We start from the raw sequence: 23,140 nt of genomic DNA, 5'->3' as shown, positions 1-23,140 counted from the left end.
AACAGAAATTAGTTTTTTCTTCTTGGCAGAACTTGTACACCCCACTCCTTTCTTCCTTTTCAAATCTTTCATAAAGGCTTACCTTTTTCTGGAAAGTCTCTCCTAAATCCTCCAAAGCTAACTAGAAATCAATTCAGTTTATCCAGTGCAATAACTCAATACACCTTCACTTTTTAAATTTTTTTAACTTTTATTTATTTTTGAGACAGAACATGAGCAGGGGAGGGGCAGAGAGAGAGGGAGACACGGAATCCAAAGCAGGCTCCAGGCTCTGAGCTGTCAGCACAGAGCCCAATGCGGGGCTTGAACCCACAGACCAGAGATCATGACCTGAGCTGAAATTGGACACCTAACCAACTGAGCCACCAAGGCACTCCTGAATACACTTTCACTTCCATTAGCCCTTATATTAAGTATTATGATCCAAACACTGTGCTAGGCATGCTAGACTAGAAGATTAAATGACATATCCCTACCCCAATGACACATCTTCCAGGAAGAGTTGGTTATGGATTCAGGTCCTATCAGGGGTCATATGGATTGGTTCTAATAGGTTAGATATGGCTATAATCAATGGTTTATAGTTACATAGGTCTTGCAATAAAAGAATCTATTGATATGGACAGGGAGACCCTCAAGGCTATAGGGTCTGGACAAGAAACATAGTAGCCTCCATTCAAGGAAGGCTGGGGACACATTTTCTACCAAGATTCCAAAGTTTCTGTGTGTTTCCGAAACTTTTATGGATAAGAAATGTTCAGCCTTGCCTCCCTGCCAGGCACATTATATATATACATTGATATCACTTAGAGCATAACATATTATGACCTACCCTAGAGCAGGTCTGATCTCTGGTGTCTCAGGTATAGATAGCCCTACCTGAAAATGCACAGTGAGTGGAGATGGTTAAACAAAACTGTGCTTGATTCCATCAATTTCATTTCTGGACCATTTAACCACCCTGATCTCTTTCTTCTCTTCCCAGAAGAAAGAGCATGGGCTTTGTGGTCTTACAGACCAGTAGGTTAACCTTTCCATCTGTGTAAAAATGGCTTAATGGTGATCTCTCTCTGGCAGAAAAGTTGTGACAATAAAATGAGACAATGCAGATGAAACACCTAGCATAGTTCTCAGGAAATAGTGTTCTAATGAAAGTCAGTTTCTTTCCCAACATCTCATCATATAAGACCATGTCTACCTACATGAGATAGACACATGGTGTGATGTGGAGAGTGTCACGCAAGGGTCAGCAGAACTGTGCCCTAGTCCCAGCTCCATCATTAAGTAGGATGGTGGCCTTGAGAAAGCCACTTTGCCTCTCTAAGCCCATTTCTTCTTCTTTAAAAGAAGGAATTTCCTTTCCCTTTATGTTTTATCATTTTATCCATGGTACAAATTATGATTCTAACCACACCAAAATCACCACAAAGACTGGTCACACACATCTCAAACCAAAATGCAACTCTGATGGCCAAAACAAAGGCTGAAGAGTAGAACAGCCTCTCCCTCCCACTTGTAAGAGAGCTTGAGTAGAAAGTTAATTTCTGTTAATTCCAAGAATTTACAAAGGATACTTGTAGGTAATGCTCATTACAACGTTCACTCCAGTACTGGGCTATCATTAGAGCTTTCCAGAGATCAAAAGGGGTTTCATTTTTTTAAAACAGTCCTGCTTGATTCTAGCAGCCTCAATGACTACAACCAAACAGTCATTATAAATGGTCATCACCACTTCATATCTCCAACACTTGTCAGGGGACAGAGTTCAGTGGGGAAACCAATGTATTTCTTGACAACACAGACTACCTGGATGTAGTCAGCATAACTTCATCGAAGTCTCAATGATCCGTATCAATTTCCAAACAGTGCAAATCAGCAGATGATCCAAAAATTGCTTTTCTTCGACTCATTTTATATACTCAGATACACACAAATAGAATTTCTACCTGTCTAATGATTCTTGGTTTCAAAACATATTCAAATTAATGTGCTGTCCCACAGTACACAATAATGGTCAAAGATGATGGTCCAGAAAGCAGCCAGTTGTGTTGCTGGAGAAGCCAGTCACAGTCCTCTTCTTGCCAGAAACAATCCACTCTGTGGCTACTTCACCTGTGAAAGAACAAAAATCAATTATCACACCTAACACACCAGTCTGGGTCATGGATTGTTCAAGTTATTCCACAGAAAAAACTACATAAAGGTTAGGTGACATTTTAAAATCACACTGCAAGAGAAGAGTGACTTCAATTTCTTGGTCTATCCAGCTATCCATTTAATTCAAATGAACTGTGGCTTTCCAGAGGAAAGGGCTGCCCCTCTCCTGGGATGGAAATACTGTTTGCAAAGCTAAGAGCTATTTCCTGTGGATATTGTTCTTCTCCTAGGCCCTCATGGAAGGGAGAAGAAGCCCAGTGACCTCAGAATAGTGACTTCAAGCCAAGTGTCCACTCCAGGCCAGGCACTGTGCTAAGTACCCTACTGAGTTCTCACACCATCCCCAGATGTTAGTTGCATTGTTACCCCTATTTTATAGATCAGGAAAGGACATCTCAGAAAGGTTAAAGAGCTTACTCAAGTCACACCCCTAGTAAGGGATTGAACAATGCTCAGAGTCCATGTCTTCCTGACTCCACCAGTGGAAGGAGCACAGACCTCAGAGGCGAACATGCCTGGTTTTCAATCCAGCCATAAACTTCTTATCTGCAAATAAATAAATAAATAAATAAACAAATAAATAAATAAAGTGGACCTGGTAAAACCTACTTCAGGGTTGTTGTAGTGACTGACCCAGAATCAGGCTCATCGTAGACCTCAAAATATGGGCATGATGGTATACAGCATGTGGCCGGATGTGACCGACTTAACTCAGCAAAACTGCATCTGCTGCTATGTTACTCTCAGCCGTAAGTATAAAAAGTACACCCCACCTCCAGAGGCCAGAGTATCTGTCAACCTGGCAATGGCTCTAGACAGGGTAACTCCATCTAAATGGCAGCTATCAACCTGTATTCTTGCTGCAGTTCTTACTGTCACATCTGCTTAGTAACTGCCCTAAGTGGTGACATTCTGGGTGGCATACCATATTTGCAGGTATAGGGGATGTTTATTTTTTTTTTTTAACTTCTGGAAAACTCAGCCACGGCAGTGGGCAAATCTGCCACATAACTATGTTAGGACTTAGTTAATGCATCCTGAGTGAATGTGGGATTAATCGCAGGAAGGAAGGAAAGATCCGGCACTTTAGCAGGTGGATGGTGGATTAAGAAGGAAGAGAATGATATCAAAACAACTTTGTATATATGCTCTGACTCTCTTCCAGCCAGCAAAGATGGCCTTTTCTTTTTTTGAAAGAAAAATTATATATGTGTGTGTGTGTGTGTGTGTGTGTGTGTGTGTGTAATTTTTTTTTCCTTTTGGTCCATAAACCCTGGGTCCATAAGGCCCTGGAAGGTTCAGGTTATGTCTTCTGGAGGCTCTGAACAAATCATGCCTGCTTCCTTGTGCCTCATTTTTTCTCTAGTTAATACAAGATTGGGCTTCCTCCTTCTTCCTGCTGGTTGGGTAATGGAGTCCCTGACATTGTTTTTCTTGCTGCTCTTTCCCAGACTGAGTTTGGAACAAATTTTCTGGTCCTATAGAATCATGACCTAAATTTGGATGGATAAGAAAGAGGGAAATTCGACCAGTGAGCTATTGGACTTTTCTCTAACCAGGGCCAAGGGCTCCTTTCCCTGGTCGTGGGATCAGAGTTTATTTTTGTCTATTGGCATCTCAGGCAGGATTCAAATGATGTAAGAGGAACTCCAGTATAACCAAGCCACTCCAGCCCATCACACTAAATAATAATTACTCAAGCTTCCCATTCTTGACCTCTCTTTTTAATTTTTAAATGTTTATTTTTGAGAGAGAGAGAGAGAGAGAGAGAGAGAGAGAGAGAGGGCGTGAGCGCAAGCCATGGGAGGGGCAGAGAGAGAGGGAGACACAGAATCCGAAGCAGGCTCCAGGCTCAACTGTCAGCACAGAGCCCAACGCAGGGCTCGAACACACAGACGATGAGATAATGGCCTGAGCTGAAGTTGGACACTTAACCGACTGAGCCACCTAGGTGCTCCTCTTGGCCCCTCTTTTGACAGAGAATCTCCTTACCACCCTCTCCCTTTATGAAGATCCTCCCAAGGGTTTCTAGGAGACCCTGTAGGACCACATCACATGTACTCACACTGAGTCTCTCCCCCTCCTCCTCCTCCTCCTCCTCCTCCTCCTCCTCCTCCTCCTCTTTCTTCTTCATCTCTGGCTTCCCATAGCCAATGTCCAATGACTTTGAGGTTGCTTTTAGGAGCCTTGCCATTGCCCAAGTTGACAACGTCCCTCATGAGGATGCTGATAGCTGTACCAAGGCTGGTCTTCCAGCACTTTCAGCAAATTCTGGATGTCATGAGAAGCAGGAGCAGACTCGGTGAGCCCCCAAGCTCATTCCTTGCACTCCAAATCCCTTCAAGTCTCTTAGAGAAGCAGCCCCTTCTACTTCTGGTACAAATTCTTCCATTGTTCTGCAAGGGCACAAAGCCCAGTGTCAGGATGGAATGCCGATGACACACCATCCTTTCTGTTGCTCAGTTTCTTCCTCCCCTGTATTCCACACACAAGATAGTAGTACAAACTTGCCCATTCTTCAGCCATAAACAGAAGTGCCTATGATGGTCAACTCATGCAAATGAAGCCTTGGGGGAGGGGCAGGGACCTGTCTCCAACCAAGCCTGGATACCCATTACACAGAATGCAGTAGACTGAGCATCTTCTGACGGGAGATGGGTGTGGGCAGCACTATCTTTTCCTTTGGGCTGCCAAGCATTTGTTCATGCCTTGTCAAGGAAATTTCTCACCAGCGTGTCATTCTTATATATTTAGTTGGATGGGTAGATAGTAGCATTTATGAAATGTCTACAACAGGGTGGACGCATTCTCACATCAGCCCCAACTTTGTCCTCCTATTTCAATGAATTCCAAACTCTCTCTGCCCCAGCTTCCCCTCCATCATACCACCACACCGTTGGTTATTAACACTCTTGGGGAAACAGCCCTTGCAGTTTATTAGCTATCAGCTGTTGGTGGCCTTCCAGAGGTATTTACATTGCAAGAGGAGACTCTGGAAGTCTACCTCCAAGTTACAAAAGAATGAATCTCTAATGGTGGAAGGTCAAGCATCAGTGACAGACTGGTCAGAACAGGATTTGTGGAAGGTCATCCTGCCCTCTTTAAAATCATTACACTCATTTCATTCTTCCACCCGCCACTAAGTTGTGGCCTGGCCTACAGGCTGCAGAGAAAGCATGGAGTTCCTTGGTGGGGGAAGGGGGAGAGATAAAGCACTGAACTTGAATCAGGAGACAAATTCTAGCTCCAATTCTGTCACAAGTTGCTGAAGACCCTGAGTTGGGGAGGTGTCAAGATAGGGACCCCTGAGCAAAAGCAGAGGGTGACTATCCCTGCCCTCACAACTGTTTGTAGTTCTGGTTTCCATCTCTTCCTCTGTAATGTGAGGAGTCTGGACAAGCTGAATTTGTGGGTCACTTTCAACTCTTTCAGCCTATTATGAACCTTGTGGCTGGCATTCAGTGTAGAGATGCTGTTCCCAAGAAAAAGTATTTAGGAAAGCTTGTGTTTCAAGGGCTCAGGCACTTGGGCCCTAAGAATAAATACCCAACCCTACCTGTCTTCATAGTTGTTTTTCTTTAGAAAAAAAAAAAGATAAGTTTTAAATATCACCTTGAGGAGTTCAAATGCTCATGGTCTCCTGGTAGGAATCATTTGTTTAAAAAAATTATGTCCAAGCTAGACTTGCAGAGAAGTTCTGTCTATAGCTAGAAGTTTATGGGGAAACATGTGAGCCAGGGTTATACAGGCACATGGAAGGGGCAGGCTGGTGAAATGCATCTGTAGACTGGGACCCCAGGCTCTGTGCAAGGCAGCCATAGGCAGCTGCCTGTTCCTCCACCACCTTCCCCATCACACTTCTTACCCTCTGCCCCTGCTATCAGTTTTCTCCGGTTCCATTCAGATGCTTTTAAGTGGCATATAGTGCCTGAAGCATGAATAAAAGCATCTGAGGGTCTAACCTGACACTAATATAACATATAAAAACTCTCCACAGCATGTTCAAGAATCAAGAAATCTTTTCTTTTTTTCCCCTAGGCAAGGATGCCATGAGGTCATGTGCACTCAAAGCTCTTTGAGGGATGGGAAGAACTCTCAAGCTGGTCCTTTCCCCAAGTCCAGTGGGTCTTCAGGGGAGTGACTTAACCTTTCTTGGCAAACAGCAAGTGAAATACAGGAAAGCCTTCCCAAGAGATGCTAAAGTAGCTGCTTCTTTAGGGGTTATTTTTTCTCAGCAGAGAAGAGAGTTATCTGAAGAAAATAGTTTAAATTCAGTACTTGGAGCGCCTAGGTGGCTCAGTCAGTTAAACATCTGACTCTTGATTTTGGCTCAGGTTATGCTCTCATAGTTAGTGAGTTTGAGCCCCGCATTGGGCTCTGTGCTGACAATGCAGAGCCTGCTTGAGATTCTCTCTCTCTCTCCCTCTCTCTGCGCCTCCCCTACTTGCTCTTGCTCTCTCTCATTCTCTCTCTCTCTCTCTCAAAATCAATAAATAAACTAAAATAATTTTAAAAATTCAGTACTCGGGGCGCCTGGGTGGCTCGGTCGGTTAAGCGTCCGACTTCGGCTCAGGTCATGATCTCACGGTCCGTGAGTTCGAGCCCCGCGTCGGGCTCTGTGCTGACAGCTCAGAGCCTGGAGCCTGTTTCAGATTCTGTGTCTCTCTCTCTCTCTGCCCCTCCCCTGTTCATGTTCTGTCTCTCTCTGTCTCAAAAATAAATAAACGTTTAAAAAATAAAATAAAATAAAATAAAAATAAAAATAAAATAAAAATTCATACTACCTGGAGCCAGGGGACAGGACATGTGGCTTCAAGGGTCCCCTACTAAGTTGTACAATCTAGGATTATAATAAAAGGACTAAAAAATATTAGCCAGGTTCCTAAGGCTCTTCTGAAGACAGGTGATTGAGCGTGGCTGCTTCTCAGCCTCCCTCCAATCTTCAGAGTCAGGGAGAAACGGGACAAAGGCCCACGTGAGTGGAGAGAGGATTAGGCTCCACAGAGGGCCAGGCCCGATCTGGAATGGGAGAAGCTGCCAGAGAAGCACAAACTCACATCAGGAACATGAGCCCCGTTTGGTTTTCTCAAACGTAATTATACAAAGGATAGAAATTTGAGGGGGAAAAATTACTTTAATAACATGAATTTTTAAAAACCTTCCAAATCCTCCTCTGTGGAGAAGGTCCAGACCACTTCCCAGTTAGAATCTGTTGTGCCTTGGCTTGAATTCTGCTGACCCGTGAGACAGCCCCATATGCCCCTCTCATGCCCACAAGGAGGCTTCCTGAAGCAGCACTTTGTGGATTCACCTGGACTTCTGGTACCTACAGCCTTCTACAGTTATTTTTCCTTTTCCTTCCCAAAGTTGTAAGGCCCCTTTCCTAACTGGTCTTCCCCCTCCATCCAGGAGAGCTGGCAGTTTCCCAAACTGCCAGGTCACTGGGCAGAGTTCCCAGAGGCCCAGGCCATGCTTCCCTCTACTCAGTTGGGCATACACCTCATGTTCTGAGTGATTTAAGCCTGCCATTGTACTGCTTCCAATCAAAGTCACAGAGACGTGTTTACTGCAATCTAGAGCATCAGTCGGGGAGAGAATTAGTTTCCCCACCCTCATCCTTCTGAACACTTAATGGGATGGCTTTGAGAAGTAAGAGACAGAAAACATTTAATGAGATGAAGGCAACCCCTAGCCATAGGTCTTCAGGCTTCAGAGACAAAAGCAAGGACTTGGATCAGGATTGAGAGGAGATTGCCAACATGTCCTGCCCATTCCACACTTTAATACAGTGAACCTACACAGGCAGCGCAGCTCATACCTTCTGGATGGGGAGTTGTTTCTATTTAGCCAATTGTCTGTGGAGAGAACAGATACATTCCCTCTTCCTCAACCAGATGCAAACTAATTGAAACTGCCCTGCTCTAAGACAGAAGTATGTGACATTAGCAAAAAGTAGGTCCTTGACTCCCATTCCCATCCCACTTCTTTTGTTCTATTTTTCATGACCTCTAGTGATTTTTTTATATTAAATATAATTCATTGTCAAATTGGTTTCCATACAACACCCAGTGCTCATCCCAACAGGTGCCCTCCTCAATGCCCGTCACCTACTTTCCCCTCTCCCCCACCCCCCATCAACCCTCAGTTTGTTCTCAGTATTTAAGAGTCTCTTATGGTTTGCCTCCCTCCCTCTCTGTAACTACCCCCACCCCGGCCCCTCCATGGTTCTCTGTTAAGTTTCTCAGGATCCACATATGAGTGAAAACATATGGTATCTGTCTTTCTCTGCCTGAGTTATTTCACTTAGAATAATACCTTCCAGTTCCATCCACATTGCTACAAATGGCCAGATTTCATTCTTTCTCATTGCCAAGTAGTATTCCGTTGTATATATAAACCACATCTTCTTTATCCATTCGTCAGTTGGTGGACATTTAGGCTCTTTCCATAATTTAGCTATTGTTGAGAGTGCTGTTATAAACATTGGGGTACAAGTGCCCCTATGCATCAGTACTCCTGTATCCCTTGGGTAAATTCCTAGCAGTGCTATTGCTGAGTCATAGAGTAGATCTATTTTTAATTTTTTGAGGAAACTCCACACTGTTTTCCAGAGTGGCTGCACCAGTTTCCATTCCCACCAACAGTGCAAGAGGGTTCCCATTTCTCCACATCCTCTCCAGCATCTATAGTCTCCTGATTTGTTCATTTTAGCCACTCTGACCGGGATGACATGGTATCTCAGTGCGGTTTTGATTTGTATTTCCCTGATGAGGAGTGACGTTGAGCATCTTTTCATATGTCTGTTGGCCATCTGGATGTCTTCTTTAGAAAAAATGTCTATTCATGTCTTCTGGCCATTTCTTCACTGGATTGTATTTGGGGGTGCGGAGTTTGGTGAATTCTTTATAGTTCTTTATAGGGCTAGTTCTTTGGATACTAGCCCTTTATCCGATATGTCATTTGCAAATATCTTTTCCCATTCTGTCTGTTGCCTTTTAGTTTTGCTGATTGTTTCCTTTGCAGTGCAGAAGCTTTTTATCTTGATGGGGTCCCAATAGTTCATTTTTGCTTTTAATTCCCTTGCCTTTGGAGATGTGTCGAGTATGAAATTGCTGTGGCTGAGGTCAAAGAGGTTTTTTTTCCTGCTTTCTCCTCTAAGGTTTTGATGGTTTCCTGTCTCACATTCGGGTCCTTCATCCATTTTGAGTTTACTTTTGTGAATGGTGTACGAAAGTTGACCTCTAGTGATTTTTATAGAGGGAGCCAGCAAATGATAAACTATTTGAATCTGTTATGTCAGAGATGATTCTTTTTCATATACACAATCAAATCATAATTTTCCTGAGTATACAATTCCAGTTCAATATCTTCCCCACCCTCCCCAGTTGTGTGCATACAATTCCACTGCATTTTTGCTTCTAGCATTTCTAGTGAGAAGTCTGCCATTGCTATCATTCCATTTTAGATTTCATTTCAGATTTTTTTTCCTCTCTGGAAGAAGAGGTGCTTGAACTCATGATCTCAAGATCAAAAGTCACACACTTTCCTGACTGAGCCAGCCAGGCACCCCACCCACTATTTTCTAAATAGTTTTCCTTTAGCCTTATTATTGTGATGTATCTAGTTACAGGTATTTTCTCATTCATCGTCTTTGAATCTTGAGACTTCTGTGTTATACTGATTATTTTATACCTCCTGGTAAATTTTACTGTATTGTTTCTTTTCTGTTTTCTTCATTCCACTCATCCTATCCTTCTGAAACTTCTTATAGACAGATATTAAAATATCTGAATATGTTCTCCAAATCTCAACTTTTCTTTCCATATTTTTATCTCATGATCTTTTAGGCCACATAAGAGAATTCCTCAGTTTTATCTTCCAGTTCACTAATTTACTCTTCAGTTATGTCCACTCTGATGATCCTGCCCATTTGTTGGTTTTTAAATTTTGTTATGAACATTTTTAGTTTCCAAAGTCTTTGATTTTTTTTTTTACCAATCCAATATCAGTACTTATTCCAATATCTCTAGAAAAGTCTCATTTTGCTTGGACTACTAACATTCCCTTGGGTGTGAACTTTTTTTAATTGCAGTCAGCACCTCTTTTTCATATTATTGTTTTTCTACACATTTTTGGTGAATCCTACATACACGCCCATTTTTGTGTAAAATCCATGTTAAATCCAGAAAATCCATGTTAGCTTGGTCAGAGGCAAAGAATAGGATGTACTATGGGGCAGGTTTTACTTCAACTTTTCCAACGTAAGTGAGGGAAGATGCTTGCTGTTGGTATAGTGAGCCAGTAGGGAGTACAAAAGTAGAAATCCTTCTCCTGGATTATGCTGGCCATCTGGAGCACTAGTTTGCCTCTCTGACCCAAAACATCCAAGTGATCTCTATTACTCACCGCTTACCCTGAGGGAGTCAAATGTAGAGGTGTGGAGGGAATCATCTTCCTGGTAACCCCAACTACTTGCCTTATTATTTACTACAGGCTTCTTTCTGCCCCATATTTGCTATTTTAAGACCAAGACCCCATTTTTTAGGAATCCTACAGCAGCATTTGGAGATGTGGCTTCCCTCATCAGATCTTGACTACTTTCCATTCTTCAGGGATTCCTCAGTTTCTGATCTACCAAAGATACCCTTTCTTGTTTTCTAGCACTGGGTGTATTTTTAAAATATGTATCATTTCGGGACACCTGGGTGGCTCAGTCGGTTAAGTGTCCAATTTCAGCTCAGGTCATGATCTCACAGCTCTGTGAGTTCAAGTCCCACATTGGGCTCTGTGCTGACAGCTCAGAGCCTAAAGCCTGCTTCAGATTCTGTGTCTCCCTGTCTGTCTCTCTGCCCCTCCCCCACTCACTGTCTGTCTGTCTCTCTCTCAAAAATAAACATTAAAAAAATTAAAAATAAAATATATGTCAGTTCTATGGAAATATTTGTCATTGCATATGGGAATTTGGGATGGAAGGGTGAGATTGTCAATTTTTATTAATCCCTCATCTTAAACAAAAAACACATCATATGTTCTCAATAAAGGGTTATTGGTTGAGTGGATTCTCATGCTTCACTGTAAATTTTATTTGAAAATTTTCTACCTTTGAAAAATTATTGATTGACTAAGCAACTGCTTTTCAGCATGCCCTTCCCCTCATTTTAAGTGGGTGCAGAATTTGGCATCAGATGGTAGGATCTTATTCAGGGCCTAAAGGCATGGCTTTTCTTGCCTTTTCTTATTATTCCAGATTTTCCAAGGATTGGTAAATTGAAAAAAGACCCTAATGTTTTTCATTAATAACAGATGCCCACATGACACCCATTGGTGGCTCCTGATGTTGAGTGCAACTTTGTAATCTTTAGGGAGTATTAGTAAAATTTGGATTCTAGAGAAGAGGATGGTCCTTGGATAGCTCAAGAAGGAGATAAAACTAGTCTTCTTCTCCTCTGCCATTGAAGTACATGTAGAAGCTCAGGGATACTGTACCATTTTATGTCATCTGAGTGAAAGCCATGGTACAAGTTTCTGTCCTGCAATTCATGCTCACAATCCAGGAGACACAGCCAGCAAATGAGACATGGCTTCCTACAGAATGTGGAAGGGCCCAAGCCAAGGATCTGTAGAATAAATCTCTGCATGGGGTGGCAAGGTAAGTGACATGCCATCACATATAAGCTCATGAACAGTTATAATATATCATAAAGATTCTGATTCCATTGGAGAGTTCAGTCTACCCCTTCTGAATAATGTAGCCACTTCCCTACAACTCACCAAAGACCTGTCATGTCCTCAAGGTCTCACTAAGTTTTATTTCCATGAAAACTTTCCTGTGGCCTCCCAGCCCAGAGGGAATCTTTTTTTTTTTTTCTTTAAACATTCACAGCATTATGGACAGTGTCACTGACTTTGACATCTCATCTTATAGAGTTTTGTCCTACTTTTAGCCAAAAGTTACATCCAACAACTGTGATTATGCAGAACATAGGTTAAGGGAAGGAAAAAACTCTCAGAAAAGTAAGGAGAATAGTTATCACATTGTCCATGCAACACTCCAACCACCAAACCAAAGTTTATTAGCCTTAAGTTGAATATAAAGATAAGCTTGCTCGTTAAACAAAAATAATTCTCTCATTTCTCCAGTCAATCCTCAATTCTAATGGTTACAGCCAGTTAGAAGCTAAACAGCTAGAAGTTGACAAGAAATAACTGCCATTGGTTTGCAAGAAAGAAGCACCAACAACTAGAAAACTTTGGGGGACATTTAAGGAAAGGTCAAGTTAGAAAGAGATGAAATTGTGTTCTGTGAATTCTATTTTATGAGGCAGAAGATATGACCCTTTTAAACACCTCCATCAAAAGTATTTGAATAAAATGTTTCAGAACTTAAAAGCTGTAAGAATATCTGCTGCAAGAAAATCCAGGTACAAGGGGCACCCCATGTCCCAAGTGGAATAAAGAAAACTCAAACTACTTCCCCCTTCTGTGCTGCAGATGCTTAGCATTTCTTGTCCGTGTCTTTTGACTTCTCAATTGTAAGATCCAATAGGGCAGGGTAACACCTTCTGTTCATTTCCCTCTCAATGACTGAATACACAGAAGATGCTTATGCATGCTAGTTGAATGAATGAATGAATGAATTCATGCATGCATGTATCTAAAAAACTGATCCCTTCCTCTAACTTTTATTTTTAGGCCCAATGTCTTTCATTATTCTGGAGAAAGATTAGGAAGTGGGTTTTTAAAAATAATTTTTGAACAACTAGGAAGCCTTGTAAATAAACCACTGCAGCCCCACAGTGCTCACCACCCCCTCTCCTTTAGCTTTCTCTTCACTTTCAGCGCTACTATAAGGAAAATTGGTTCTCCTATAATCAGTCACACTCTAGGCTGATGCTACTAATATAAATTCTTAAGGAAAAAAAGACACTACAGAATGTTGATTCCCTTGAAAATCTTGCCTGATTTCTCCAAGGCTGGAGCCTTGTGGGCCCAGCCCCTGAGGATCCCTCTTCCCTCCACCATCTGCCAAATGGACAGACTTGAAGCCTAGTCCCTATGGAGCTGCATGTTAGGATACTTGCATCCAGAACCCACAAACAGCCCCAGATGCTTTGTCAGGCAGAAAATGGACAAAATAGGAGTCTGCTATTAGTGCTCCAGGGAAGTCATCCCTCAATTGGCTATTCTGATTGACCCAGCTGTGGAAGTCTCTGCCGAGAAGGCTTTTGGCAGGGGCCCATTCAATCTCCCTCATTTCATGACTTCTCTGCACAGCACTGAGCAAAACTCCTGCCCTGAGAGAGAGATGGGGGAGGCAGAGAGAGAATATATGTGTACTAATGAGGGGCCTCAAGCACCTGTGGACCTTCTATATAAATTCAGACCAACTCATAGATACTTCCTGGTTCATTGTTTATAAACCTGCCAATAGCAAAACCTAATCCAAGTGGAGAATCAGACTTCAAAGAAATGGTCTACCCTCAGGTAGTCCAGCTGCTTTAGTCCTCCATTGCCCCACAGTCCCTCATATCTCTCACTCCACACAGCTGAAAGTCTTCCTTTTTAGAAGCCTCTGGAAAAGCAGCTTCAACCTCTCTCATTCACAAACACCCTGACTCCTAGCAAGAAGTGTTGATGTCTGCCTAACCTACACAGTTCTCACTTGCAGCTGGAGCTCCTTTTAAGGTGCTTGGCTCCCGGTAGGGCCAGAAAATATTTGAGTCTCTGCTCTAGTGTTGTGTTGGTAGAGAAGATAAAGGAATTTTTATTAAAGTCAGTCTTAAGACCAAGTACCCAAATGAGGACTTCCTTCTACAAAATTTCTTAGATTCTTAGTAAACAAAACACATTCGTCCTAACCCAAGCCCAACCGCATTTCTTAGCAAATTATCAGAAAGCCAACTTTAAAAGCTCTGACATGGAAAAAGGCATCTAAAAAGAGAATCTAAGGTACATCAGTCTTTGACCCCTCGTCCTCCACATACATCATATACTTACGGGATGTGGAAGAGAGTGAGCGTAACAAACAAGAGTGTTCTGGGGACACCGGGCCCTCCTGGGAGAGGGGGAGCTCAGTAGCTGCCTGCACCTTCCCCTCCCCAGGAATCAGTAGCCCAGCACCCCACTGGGTAGGGTGGTGAGAGAGGAAAGCTTGTCCCACCAGTATGGCTAGAAAGAATAATAATGCCCCCAGCTCTTGCAGGACAACAGATAAGGTAGGGGGACGGGGGTGTCTGAAGATTGCTTGCAATCTATCTCCACTTCTATTAGAGATCAAAAGTAATGAATACCCCAGTAATTTCTAACAACTCAGGAGATGGTAGGACTCTACCACGCTAAGGGCTGCCAAGCAAGATCAACCCAGATCGTCAGGTAGAAGAAACCCCCAAGGATCCTTTTAGCTAAAAACAGGCAGGTTCACTCATGAACTGATGGGAAGTGACATTCTGAAATGCCTGGAAACTGATTTTGAAACAAAAGCTAAAACCAGTTTCATGGCAAAGGTCAGTCCTTGCTTGACAGTCCCTGAGGGCAAATGTCCACAATTCTCCCAGCTAACCAGAAGAGGAAACCATGTGTTTCCTCCAGGACTTCGCACCTCCGCTCTCAGATTTCCCTTATCCCCCACCACCAATGCCATCTTTCATGACCACTGCTGCTGCAGTACCTCAGAGACAGCCCAGGACCCTCCATGGCCACTAAGTTTGATTTGCACAAAGTAAGATGAAGACCCAGTTTACTCATCACTACATTTCCCTTCTCTCAGAAGCCAGGCAGTCAGCAATATGTGATGAAAGTCACCGATAGGTTAATTCTACAGGCACCCTCTGCGAGGACCCTGCCTTCAGGGAGCTTACAATCTGATGGGCTGACAGCACTTGCTCCCAAGAGGAACAGAAAAATAAACAAGAATGAACATGTTATAAGCAAATCAAGAATGAGAGTAAGAGCTTGAATACCACCTGGATAGAGTTCCATGTTTAAGTTTGTTCATTCAGCAAATGTTTACTAACAGCCTGGTGTGCCTGAGGTACTACGTAGGTACCAGGGATATAAAGATAAGTAAGACATGATCCCTACCCTGGAGGAGACGCCTTGCAAAGGGAGGAGTGCTTGGGAAGGTAATTGTAAGACAATGAAGGGCAGTCCTTGACAGGAGCTTGAAATGACTGCTTTGGAAACATCTAGGCCCAGCAGCTAGTCTTAGTGTGCTCAGGAGAAACTTCCGGCAAGGAACCCTAACGATTATGACGAGTTATTCAAGCAAAGAGAGGAAGGTGCTGAGGCAGGCACAGGGCTACAGACAGTGTAAGCTGGGTGGAGAGGTGAGAAGGAAGTGCAGCATCTTCCAGGGAGGACAGCAGCTCAGGGGCACAGGATCAGAGGGCATTGTGTGTAAAGCTGACAAGCAAGAGGCAGAGAGGGGGAATAAATGTGCTGCATGCCTATAATGAGCAAGGAATTTGCTAGAGTTGAGAAGACAAATATACATTACTTCATTTTATCCTCACAGCATCCTCTGAGGTAGGCACATTACCATCACTATACACATAAGAACGTGGAGGCTCATAGAGGTTAAGTAACTTACTCAAAGTCACATAGCCAAAATACTGCCAGTATTTGAACACAAGTCTACCCGAGTTATCCTGAGTCTATCCAAGTCTGAATACTAGTCATGCTCATATTACCACAAGATGTGAAGGGCCTTGGACACCCCGCTAAGGAGTTTGGACTTTATCCTGAAGGCATCGGGGAAGCCCTGAAGAATTTCAGGCAAGGGGATGCCATGAACAGATTCGCATTTTTAGAAGTTCATTCTGGCAGCTGTGTGGAGAATGAATGGGAGAGTGTCTGCACACCAAGACAGAAGGAGCAGACAGAGAGGCTGCTTATAAATCCCAGCAAGAGACTATGGGGGTCTGGAGGACGGTTGTGGCAGTAGAGATGAAGAAGATGAACTCCACGTGGAGTAAGAAGGTGGAATCAGCTAAACTTGGTGATGGAGTGGGAAAGGGTAGAAAGGAGAATGAACCATCAAAAGTAAGCAGGTGGAGCAGAGGAAACACCCACTGGGATTGGTCAGAGCTGGGTCTCACATAATGGTTAATTTGGCCAGTTGGGTGATTGGAGATAATATTTATCATGATAGGGAGCAAAGGAGAAGAGCAAGTTGGAGGGGTTAGGGAAGGAATCCTGTTTGGGGAGAGCAAGAGGAGATGCCTCTCCAGGCGGTGGCTGCCCCATCTGGTCCTCAGGAAGGACTCCTGGCTGGGCTTCCATCCAGTGGGTGGTCATCAGCATCACAATCACATTTGAACTCTTGAAGAGAATCTGCCCACCCAAGGAGAAGGTGATGATTGAGAGCTGCAGAGAGTAGGCATAGAACTCTGCAAAACCCTAATCTCTAGGTGGGATGAACAGAAGGAGAGGATCTCAGGAAGAAGAGTGAAAAAGACCGGCTAGAGAGAAAGAAGGAAACCCAGGAAGAGCTAAGGCAGAAGAGCATCTCTGGGGTGGAGCTATCAATGGCATTCCACTGCAGAAGCTTGAGTCTGGGAGGCCCGAGAAGCAGTGTCCATTAGGCTTACAATCTGGAGGTCAGCAGCGATTCCAGCTGAAGGAGTTGCATGCAGCAATCATGGAAGCGTGGTCTGTGAAAGCAGATCTTGAGGGTCGAGAAGTGAATGGGAAGGGGAAGCCTTAGAGACAATAAATGCAGACAACGCTTTCAAGAACACTGACTGTAAAAAGAAACAGCAATGGGCCGTGGTTTCATAGGGACCCAGGGTTGGGTGAGGGCTTCTTCTTTTTTATTAAAAGAGCCAGGGGCACATTTAAATGCTAATGGGAGAGAGATTAGGAAAAGCCTAGGGCTGTGAGAGGAGCATCCAAGGAAGAAGTTCACTGAGAGTCCTGAGAAAGGATGGAACTCAATGCTGTGGGCAAGTATTAGCTTTACTCCAAAGAGCTGGTTATCATTGTTATGGGAGGAGAAGCTACCAGGAAGAGTGGGCCAGAGGGGCCAGAGAGTGGGATCTTCCCTCATAATGAAACTTCATTTTGACCTTGAAGGTACAAGGTGAGGTTGCTGGGAGTTGGGGTGGGTACAGATGAGTTAGTAGGAAAGAAACCTAGAGTGACAGGTAGAGGCTTGTGACAGCTTTTGTGGGCCTGCACATGAAGCTGGCCGGGGTCCAGGGAAGGGCTCTGGGCAGGCAGTGGCACCAGGGGCTAAGTGCAGATCAGAAATCCTGTGCCGGCCTAAATGCAGGAGGCTGTGTGACCTTTGGCAGCTGTGCTCCGCCTCAGCTAGGAGCAAAGTAGGCATCCAGCTGGACAGAGTCAAGGTCAGCTCCTCCTTAGCGGCTGACAGGAGCAGACAATGAAGCCAAGGAGTGGAAGCAGCACAGGCGTGGTTGGCACAATGTGTCACAGAGAAGCAAGTGATGGCATGTGGGGACTTCTTGGGGGTCTTGAGAGGAAATGGAAAGGCTAAGTCCTGGATGCAGTGAGGCCTCGAGGTCACAAGGCCGACAACCACAAGGACCAGAGCTGGGATGGAAGAGATCGCAGCATATCAGCATTAAGAGGTAGAGCAGTTCTGGGTAATGAAGATGAAGAGGGTGATTTTGACTGGAGTGACGGACATTGGCAATTGCAATAGCCTTGTCTCCACCAGAACATAAACACGCAACAGTTACATTCAGCAAGGCGTCACTGCTGGAGCTGTTCTGGAAACCTAGTGCCTTTCCTGCCTAGAACCTCCCTTTCCCACCACCTCTGTGTGCATTACATCTAGAAGAGCCTGAAAGGCAATGAGCTGGCACATGTTGGGACTCCAAGAGCTGCTGCATCTTTGACATGGGTGAGGGGTAGACACAAAGGAGAGGCTTCCTGGCCTCCTGTGGTCAGAGGCCACCCTCCCAGCACAGCATTCTCTGCCTCCCACCTCAGGGCCTCCTGTTCTTAGCTCCAGATGCCTCATGGCTCTTGGGCTTTTGCCCCCAACCTGCCCCACAGACTTGTTCTCTGACGAAGCCTTCATTTACCCCATGAAGATTTTAGCACCACTGGTGGCGTTCCCCTCATATTAGATCCTGATGTTCTCCAGCTGTTTTCCAAAGGCTGGCTTCTGGACACAATCCCCACCTGCTGTATTTGTAGCCTAACGCTGTTGGAACTGGTACCTGAGTCCCAGCACGGCAGCCTTGCTAACCCCCCGGGAGGTGAAGGCGAGACAAGCAGCTGGCATGTGGATTTGCCCGTTGATTTCCCAATGGGCCTGTGCACCTGTGTCTACACGTGGCAAATGGCCTGCTCGTACCCTCCAGGCCCTTTGAGCTGGCCCTAATACTCCCAGCTCTTGGACACTAGAGCATCCAGTGTCAGACCCTGTGCTAGGAAGTATATAGTCACTTGGACTTTCCAAAGAACTTTGATGTGAGCATTATCCTAACCTTACAGTTGAGGAAAGGGAGGCTCAGAGAAGTTAAGTAACTTGTCCCATTGTGTCACAGCTTGCCAAGTGGCAAAGCCAGGATTCAGAGCCAGACCTTTGTTCTACCAAAGCCCCAACCTCAACCTTCTCTGAGTCAACCTCCCCTTGAAGGGCTGATGTCAAATTCATGTTTTCATTTACACCCATTCATTCATTTATCAAACATTTGAGCACTTACTAAGCTCCAAATACTACCTTACGATTTAGAAACGACAGGTTCAGCATATAAAAGGCAAAGGTTCAGGGCGCCTGGGTGGCTCAGTCAGTTAAGCATCTGACTTCGGCTTAGGTCATAATCTCATGGTTTGTGGGTTCGAGCCCTTCGTCAGGCTCTGTGTTAACAGCTCAGAGCCTGGAACCTGCTTCAGATGCTTTGTCTCCCTCTCTCTCCCCTTCTCCTCTCGCATTCTGTCTTTCAAAATTGAATAAACATTAAAAAAATAAGTAAAAGGCAAATGTTTGCATGAGCTAAGGTGTCAATAACCAGGGGCACAGTGAAGTCCATTTCTTAGGGCAACCTGCAGACCACCTCCTGTAGCCAGAAAGAGCTCTGCAAACCTTTCCAGTCACTCTTTCCTATTCCCGTTTACAGAACCAAAAACAAAGGAAGAGAGTAGGAATGAGGCAGTACCTTCCAAGCCTACCACTCTCTGCAACCTGACTTGGAAAAACAGTGCTGTGGGTATTGGTGTCTCTCCCACACACACCTAGAGGCCTTTGGAAACTTTTCAAAGCACCCGCCCTCCCAAGTGCTTCATAGTCTTTGTTGCCGGGACAAGTTCAGACAGGCCAAGTCTTCAGAGACCTGCTACTCCCCTATTCAAACCCTCACCCCCTCCACCCACCACCGCCCCCCCACTCCATGTGCGCACACACACACACAAACATACACGCCCTACCACCAACAGTCTCCTTCGACACAGGAGAAAACGCATAATGTTACCCCAGCTATTGCTTATGGGACCAGGGACAGGCATCAGACTTAAGGGCAGCCTGTTTATTGGCCAGTGGCCCAGGAGGTGGCCTAGCATGAAAGTGGCTACTAACATGGGCCTAATTGAATTCTCTAGAGAAGTTTGAAGGTGAGAGAAAAGGCAGCAGGGTGTGTGACTAGACGCTAAAAGACACAGAGAGAAGCCACAAGTAAGCAGAAGCCATGAAGAAGCAGAAACCACATGCTGTAGGCACAGAGCATCAGAGTCAGTAGAAGCAGAGACAGAGGAGTGGAGAGCCAAGTACCAGGATGGAGGGATTTTACCTCGTTGTAGAGAGTATGAGATAATCAGACCCCTGGAGCTGCCTGAGGTCCAGAATCCTGTTCTGAGCTCCTAGAAGCCAATCTGTCCTCGGTGTTTATGGAATCCTAAGGCTTTGAGGCCTCCCAATTTCCAGAAATATCCTTACAATAAATCCCCATTACTGAAAGTAACCTGAGAGGGTCTCTGTGCCCCCTGAGAGAGTCTGACTAATAGGCAGGCTCTTTAAACCTATACGGATTCACGGGAATGGATGGGGGAGGGCTGGGAGCATGGGTGAGTCACCACACAGAGACTCTTGGTGTTTTTTTTTGTCACTCCAACCTGCCCTTCTCATTCCTGCCAAAAGCACAGCAGACTGCACAGCCCAGATTTGGCTCTCTATCCAGTCTTGAACAGCGCAATCGCCAAAACACTCCCCAGGTACTACCATCACTGCCACTTGCTTTTCCATGAAGAAACCTTTGTTCCATCTGACTCCCTCACACACAAGCAACTTGGTTCTAGTCTCCCATTACTCAAGACATGGGTCACCAACCCCTGGACTCCACTAAGTGTGGTCCCAATGGAAAGCCACTAATTTACAGCAGGGCATCTTCCCTTTAAATGTATCTTTTCTAGTAGCAGGTTTGAACTTAGGCCTTTAAAAACTCCTAAATGCTTGCTTTCAAGAGCAGGCGCCATGTCCCAAAACCTGTGGCAAGTTGGAAGCTTGGGGTCCTTGAAGGAGCCTGAGAATGGAAATAGCAATTTAGAGCTAAGGCGCTCATCCAAATTCACCAGGTTCACGTTTAGCTGAAGGAGGGCTTCCGTTCTCCTCTCCCTCTGCCCCTGAGGCTCCCTTTTAAACCACCTGTGGACACAGCTGTCCACCAAAAGCAGTGGCTTGTAATGGTGCATAGTTCCTACGATCTGAAACCATTCTGAGATGGGTGCTCACTTCACACCTACCCCATTTCCTCCACCTAGAAAACTATAGTGGGTACTTCTACACTGGCAATGGTTTCCCGGCCATACAATGGAGGCAGGGCTCACATGTATCTCCCACACACTGAGAAGAGAGAACAGACCACAGAGAGCCACTGAAAGGGGACAGATTTCTCTCCTCAGTGGCGCCCCGCCCTGACCACAGCCCTCTGCCATGAGCCCTCTTTCCCTCCACCGTAGCTTGCTTAGTGCTGCCCTTGGCCCCCTGAGTAAGAGGCACATCAAATATTTTGGGAAAATCACAAAAGTTAGTATAATTGGTGCAGTCGCCATGACATCCCAGATGCCCAGGAGACTGGATGATTTGAAACACTCTAACTGACCCGCTCTCTGGGGTTATTGAGATATGTGGGCATGTTTGCCTTTCTGTAGATACAGTGGCATCTCATTCTCTGGTTTCTATGGGAGATGAGCCATTCCACATGCATTATCTTTCTAGCTAACTGAAATTTGACACCAGAGGTTTTAAGATTTCTTTAAAAGGTTGGCAAACTGAATTTTTTTTCCAAATTACGTGTGATCCACTCCTCTGCCTTTTTAAACTAAGAGTTTTGAAGATAATGTGACCTTTTCGTGGTGACTTGCTTGGGAGTCATTAGTATGAATGCCCACTGTTGCCCTGAGAGGTGCTCTGTCCAGAGTTCAGGGACCTTGGTCCTCTTTATATCCTTCAGCACCTTGGCCAGCAGGGGTGTCCGGACGCATGTGTGGGATCACATGGAAGAGAACCCAGAGGTTATGAATCAAGATGTGGGCAGAGTTTGCAGCTCTTGATGGCCCTGCTTTGGGAGTGAACTTCTCCTTAGTGCCTTGCCATATCTTCACCCTCTTTCTTTTTTAACATTTTTGAGATATAGCTGACATATCATAAAATTTACCCTTTTAAAGTGGTTTTAGTAAATTCACAAAGCTGTGCAACCATCATCTCTAATTCCAAACATTTCTTCACCCCCAAAAGGGAATCCCATATCCATCAATTGTCACAGTCCCCCCTTCCCCATCCCCTGGCAACCACTAATCTACCTTCTGTCTCTCTGGATTTGCCCATTCTGGAAACTTCCCTAGAAATGGAATCATACACTCTGTGGTCCTTGGCATCTGGATTCTTTCATTTAGCATAATGTCTTCAAGGCCCATCCATGTGCCAGGACTTGCTACTCTCCTTGCTCCTGCTTCTGGGCATTCCCTTCGCCTTCTCCCTTCTGTGAGCATAACACAGCTCGTTAGGATATGTGCAAAACAGAGTAAATAGAAAACTGTAAGTATTTGTGCACTTTTATTTCAGGTGCTCAGAAGTTGTTGCTTGCTTGTTTTCAATTTCCCAGTGATGTTCTCAATGGCCAAGGTTTCTGGATTAGTACCTCCCAGATAAGAAAAGGGTCAAGAATCATTCACTTCATTCTCATTGTGCTTCACGTTTTTACAAATCCTTTTATACCTCTTTTCTATTTTGAGTCTCTCAGCAGTACTGAAGAATTAGTTCATACAAGAAAGAGAAAAGTGGCCCCCAACATTTAAGAATGGGCCTGATATTCACAACTAGGCTTCAATTTGTTAGGAGTTAGCCATGGTGTTCTGTTGGACATAATAATCGCACAGAGCACGAACATCAGACACAGTCTCACTCTGACTCCAAGAGAGACAAAAAACAAGACTACTTCATAATCATGTCTAAGGCCAGACGAAAAATCAGGCTGCTGTGCAAATCACAGAATATCAAGCACCTGGACAATACAAGTGACTACTGCTTCTTTACCAACCACAACTTGAGCCTGGCTCCATTCTTCTCATCTTCCAGATAAGAACTAAGATATACAATCATAGCATTACACCTGCTTACTGACAATAGCCAACTCAGAGAAAGGCCTCACTTTCCTAAACACTCCTGAAAATCACCAGACACAAGCCAAAACCCCATAAGTGTTTTCTAACATTCTCTTAATTGGTGTGCATTCTTCCTTCTTGCGACATCAATGAACCCAGCTTTGTTCAATCAGAGGTACATTCTTGGCGGTTTTTAACTGGAGAATATTGGCAGAAATGAAGTTTCTACTGAGACACAGCAGAAACACTCATTTCCTCAAACCAAGTGACCCCTGCCTCTTTTATGGTATTCACATCTGAAACCTTTCTGCCTGTTTGGGAAATTATGCAGACCCTAGCAAGGAGGTAAGCTCAGAATTCCAGTGTTTCCTTGAGGCTTTTCTACTTTGAGCTTATTTTGTTTTCCTAGAAATTTGAT

The 23,140-nt window shown here is 44.5% G+C and overlaps 2 long non-coding RNA genes across 2 annotated transcripts in view; one reads left to right on the top strand and one right to left on the bottom strand.

Moving 5' to 3' along the window:
• Nucleotides 1-23,140, top strand: part of LOC123592164 — an 82,603-nt gene that overhangs the window by 7,126 nt on the left and 52,337 nt on the right. The window lies entirely within an intron of this gene.
• Nucleotides 1,892-21,465, bottom strand: LOC123592163. Its single transcript, XR_006709612.1, has 3 exons — nucleotides 19,914-21,465; nucleotides 2,575-2,703; nucleotides 1,892-2,112 (listed from the first exon to the last, which is right to left on the bottom strand). It is a non-coding gene; the product is annotated as an uncharacterized LOC123592163 (long non-coding RNA).

This window comes from Leopardus geoffroyi, chromosome B4 (assembly GCF_018350155.1).
Source record: "Leopardus geoffroyi isolate Oge1 chromosome B4, O.geoffroyi_Oge1_pat1.0, whole genome shotgun sequence".
In the NCBI taxonomy this organism is placed as follows: domain Eukaryota; kingdom Metazoa; phylum Chordata; class Mammalia; order Carnivora; family Felidae; genus Leopardus; species Leopardus geoffroyi.
This window is presented reverse-complemented; position numbering and strand designations above follow the sequence as displayed.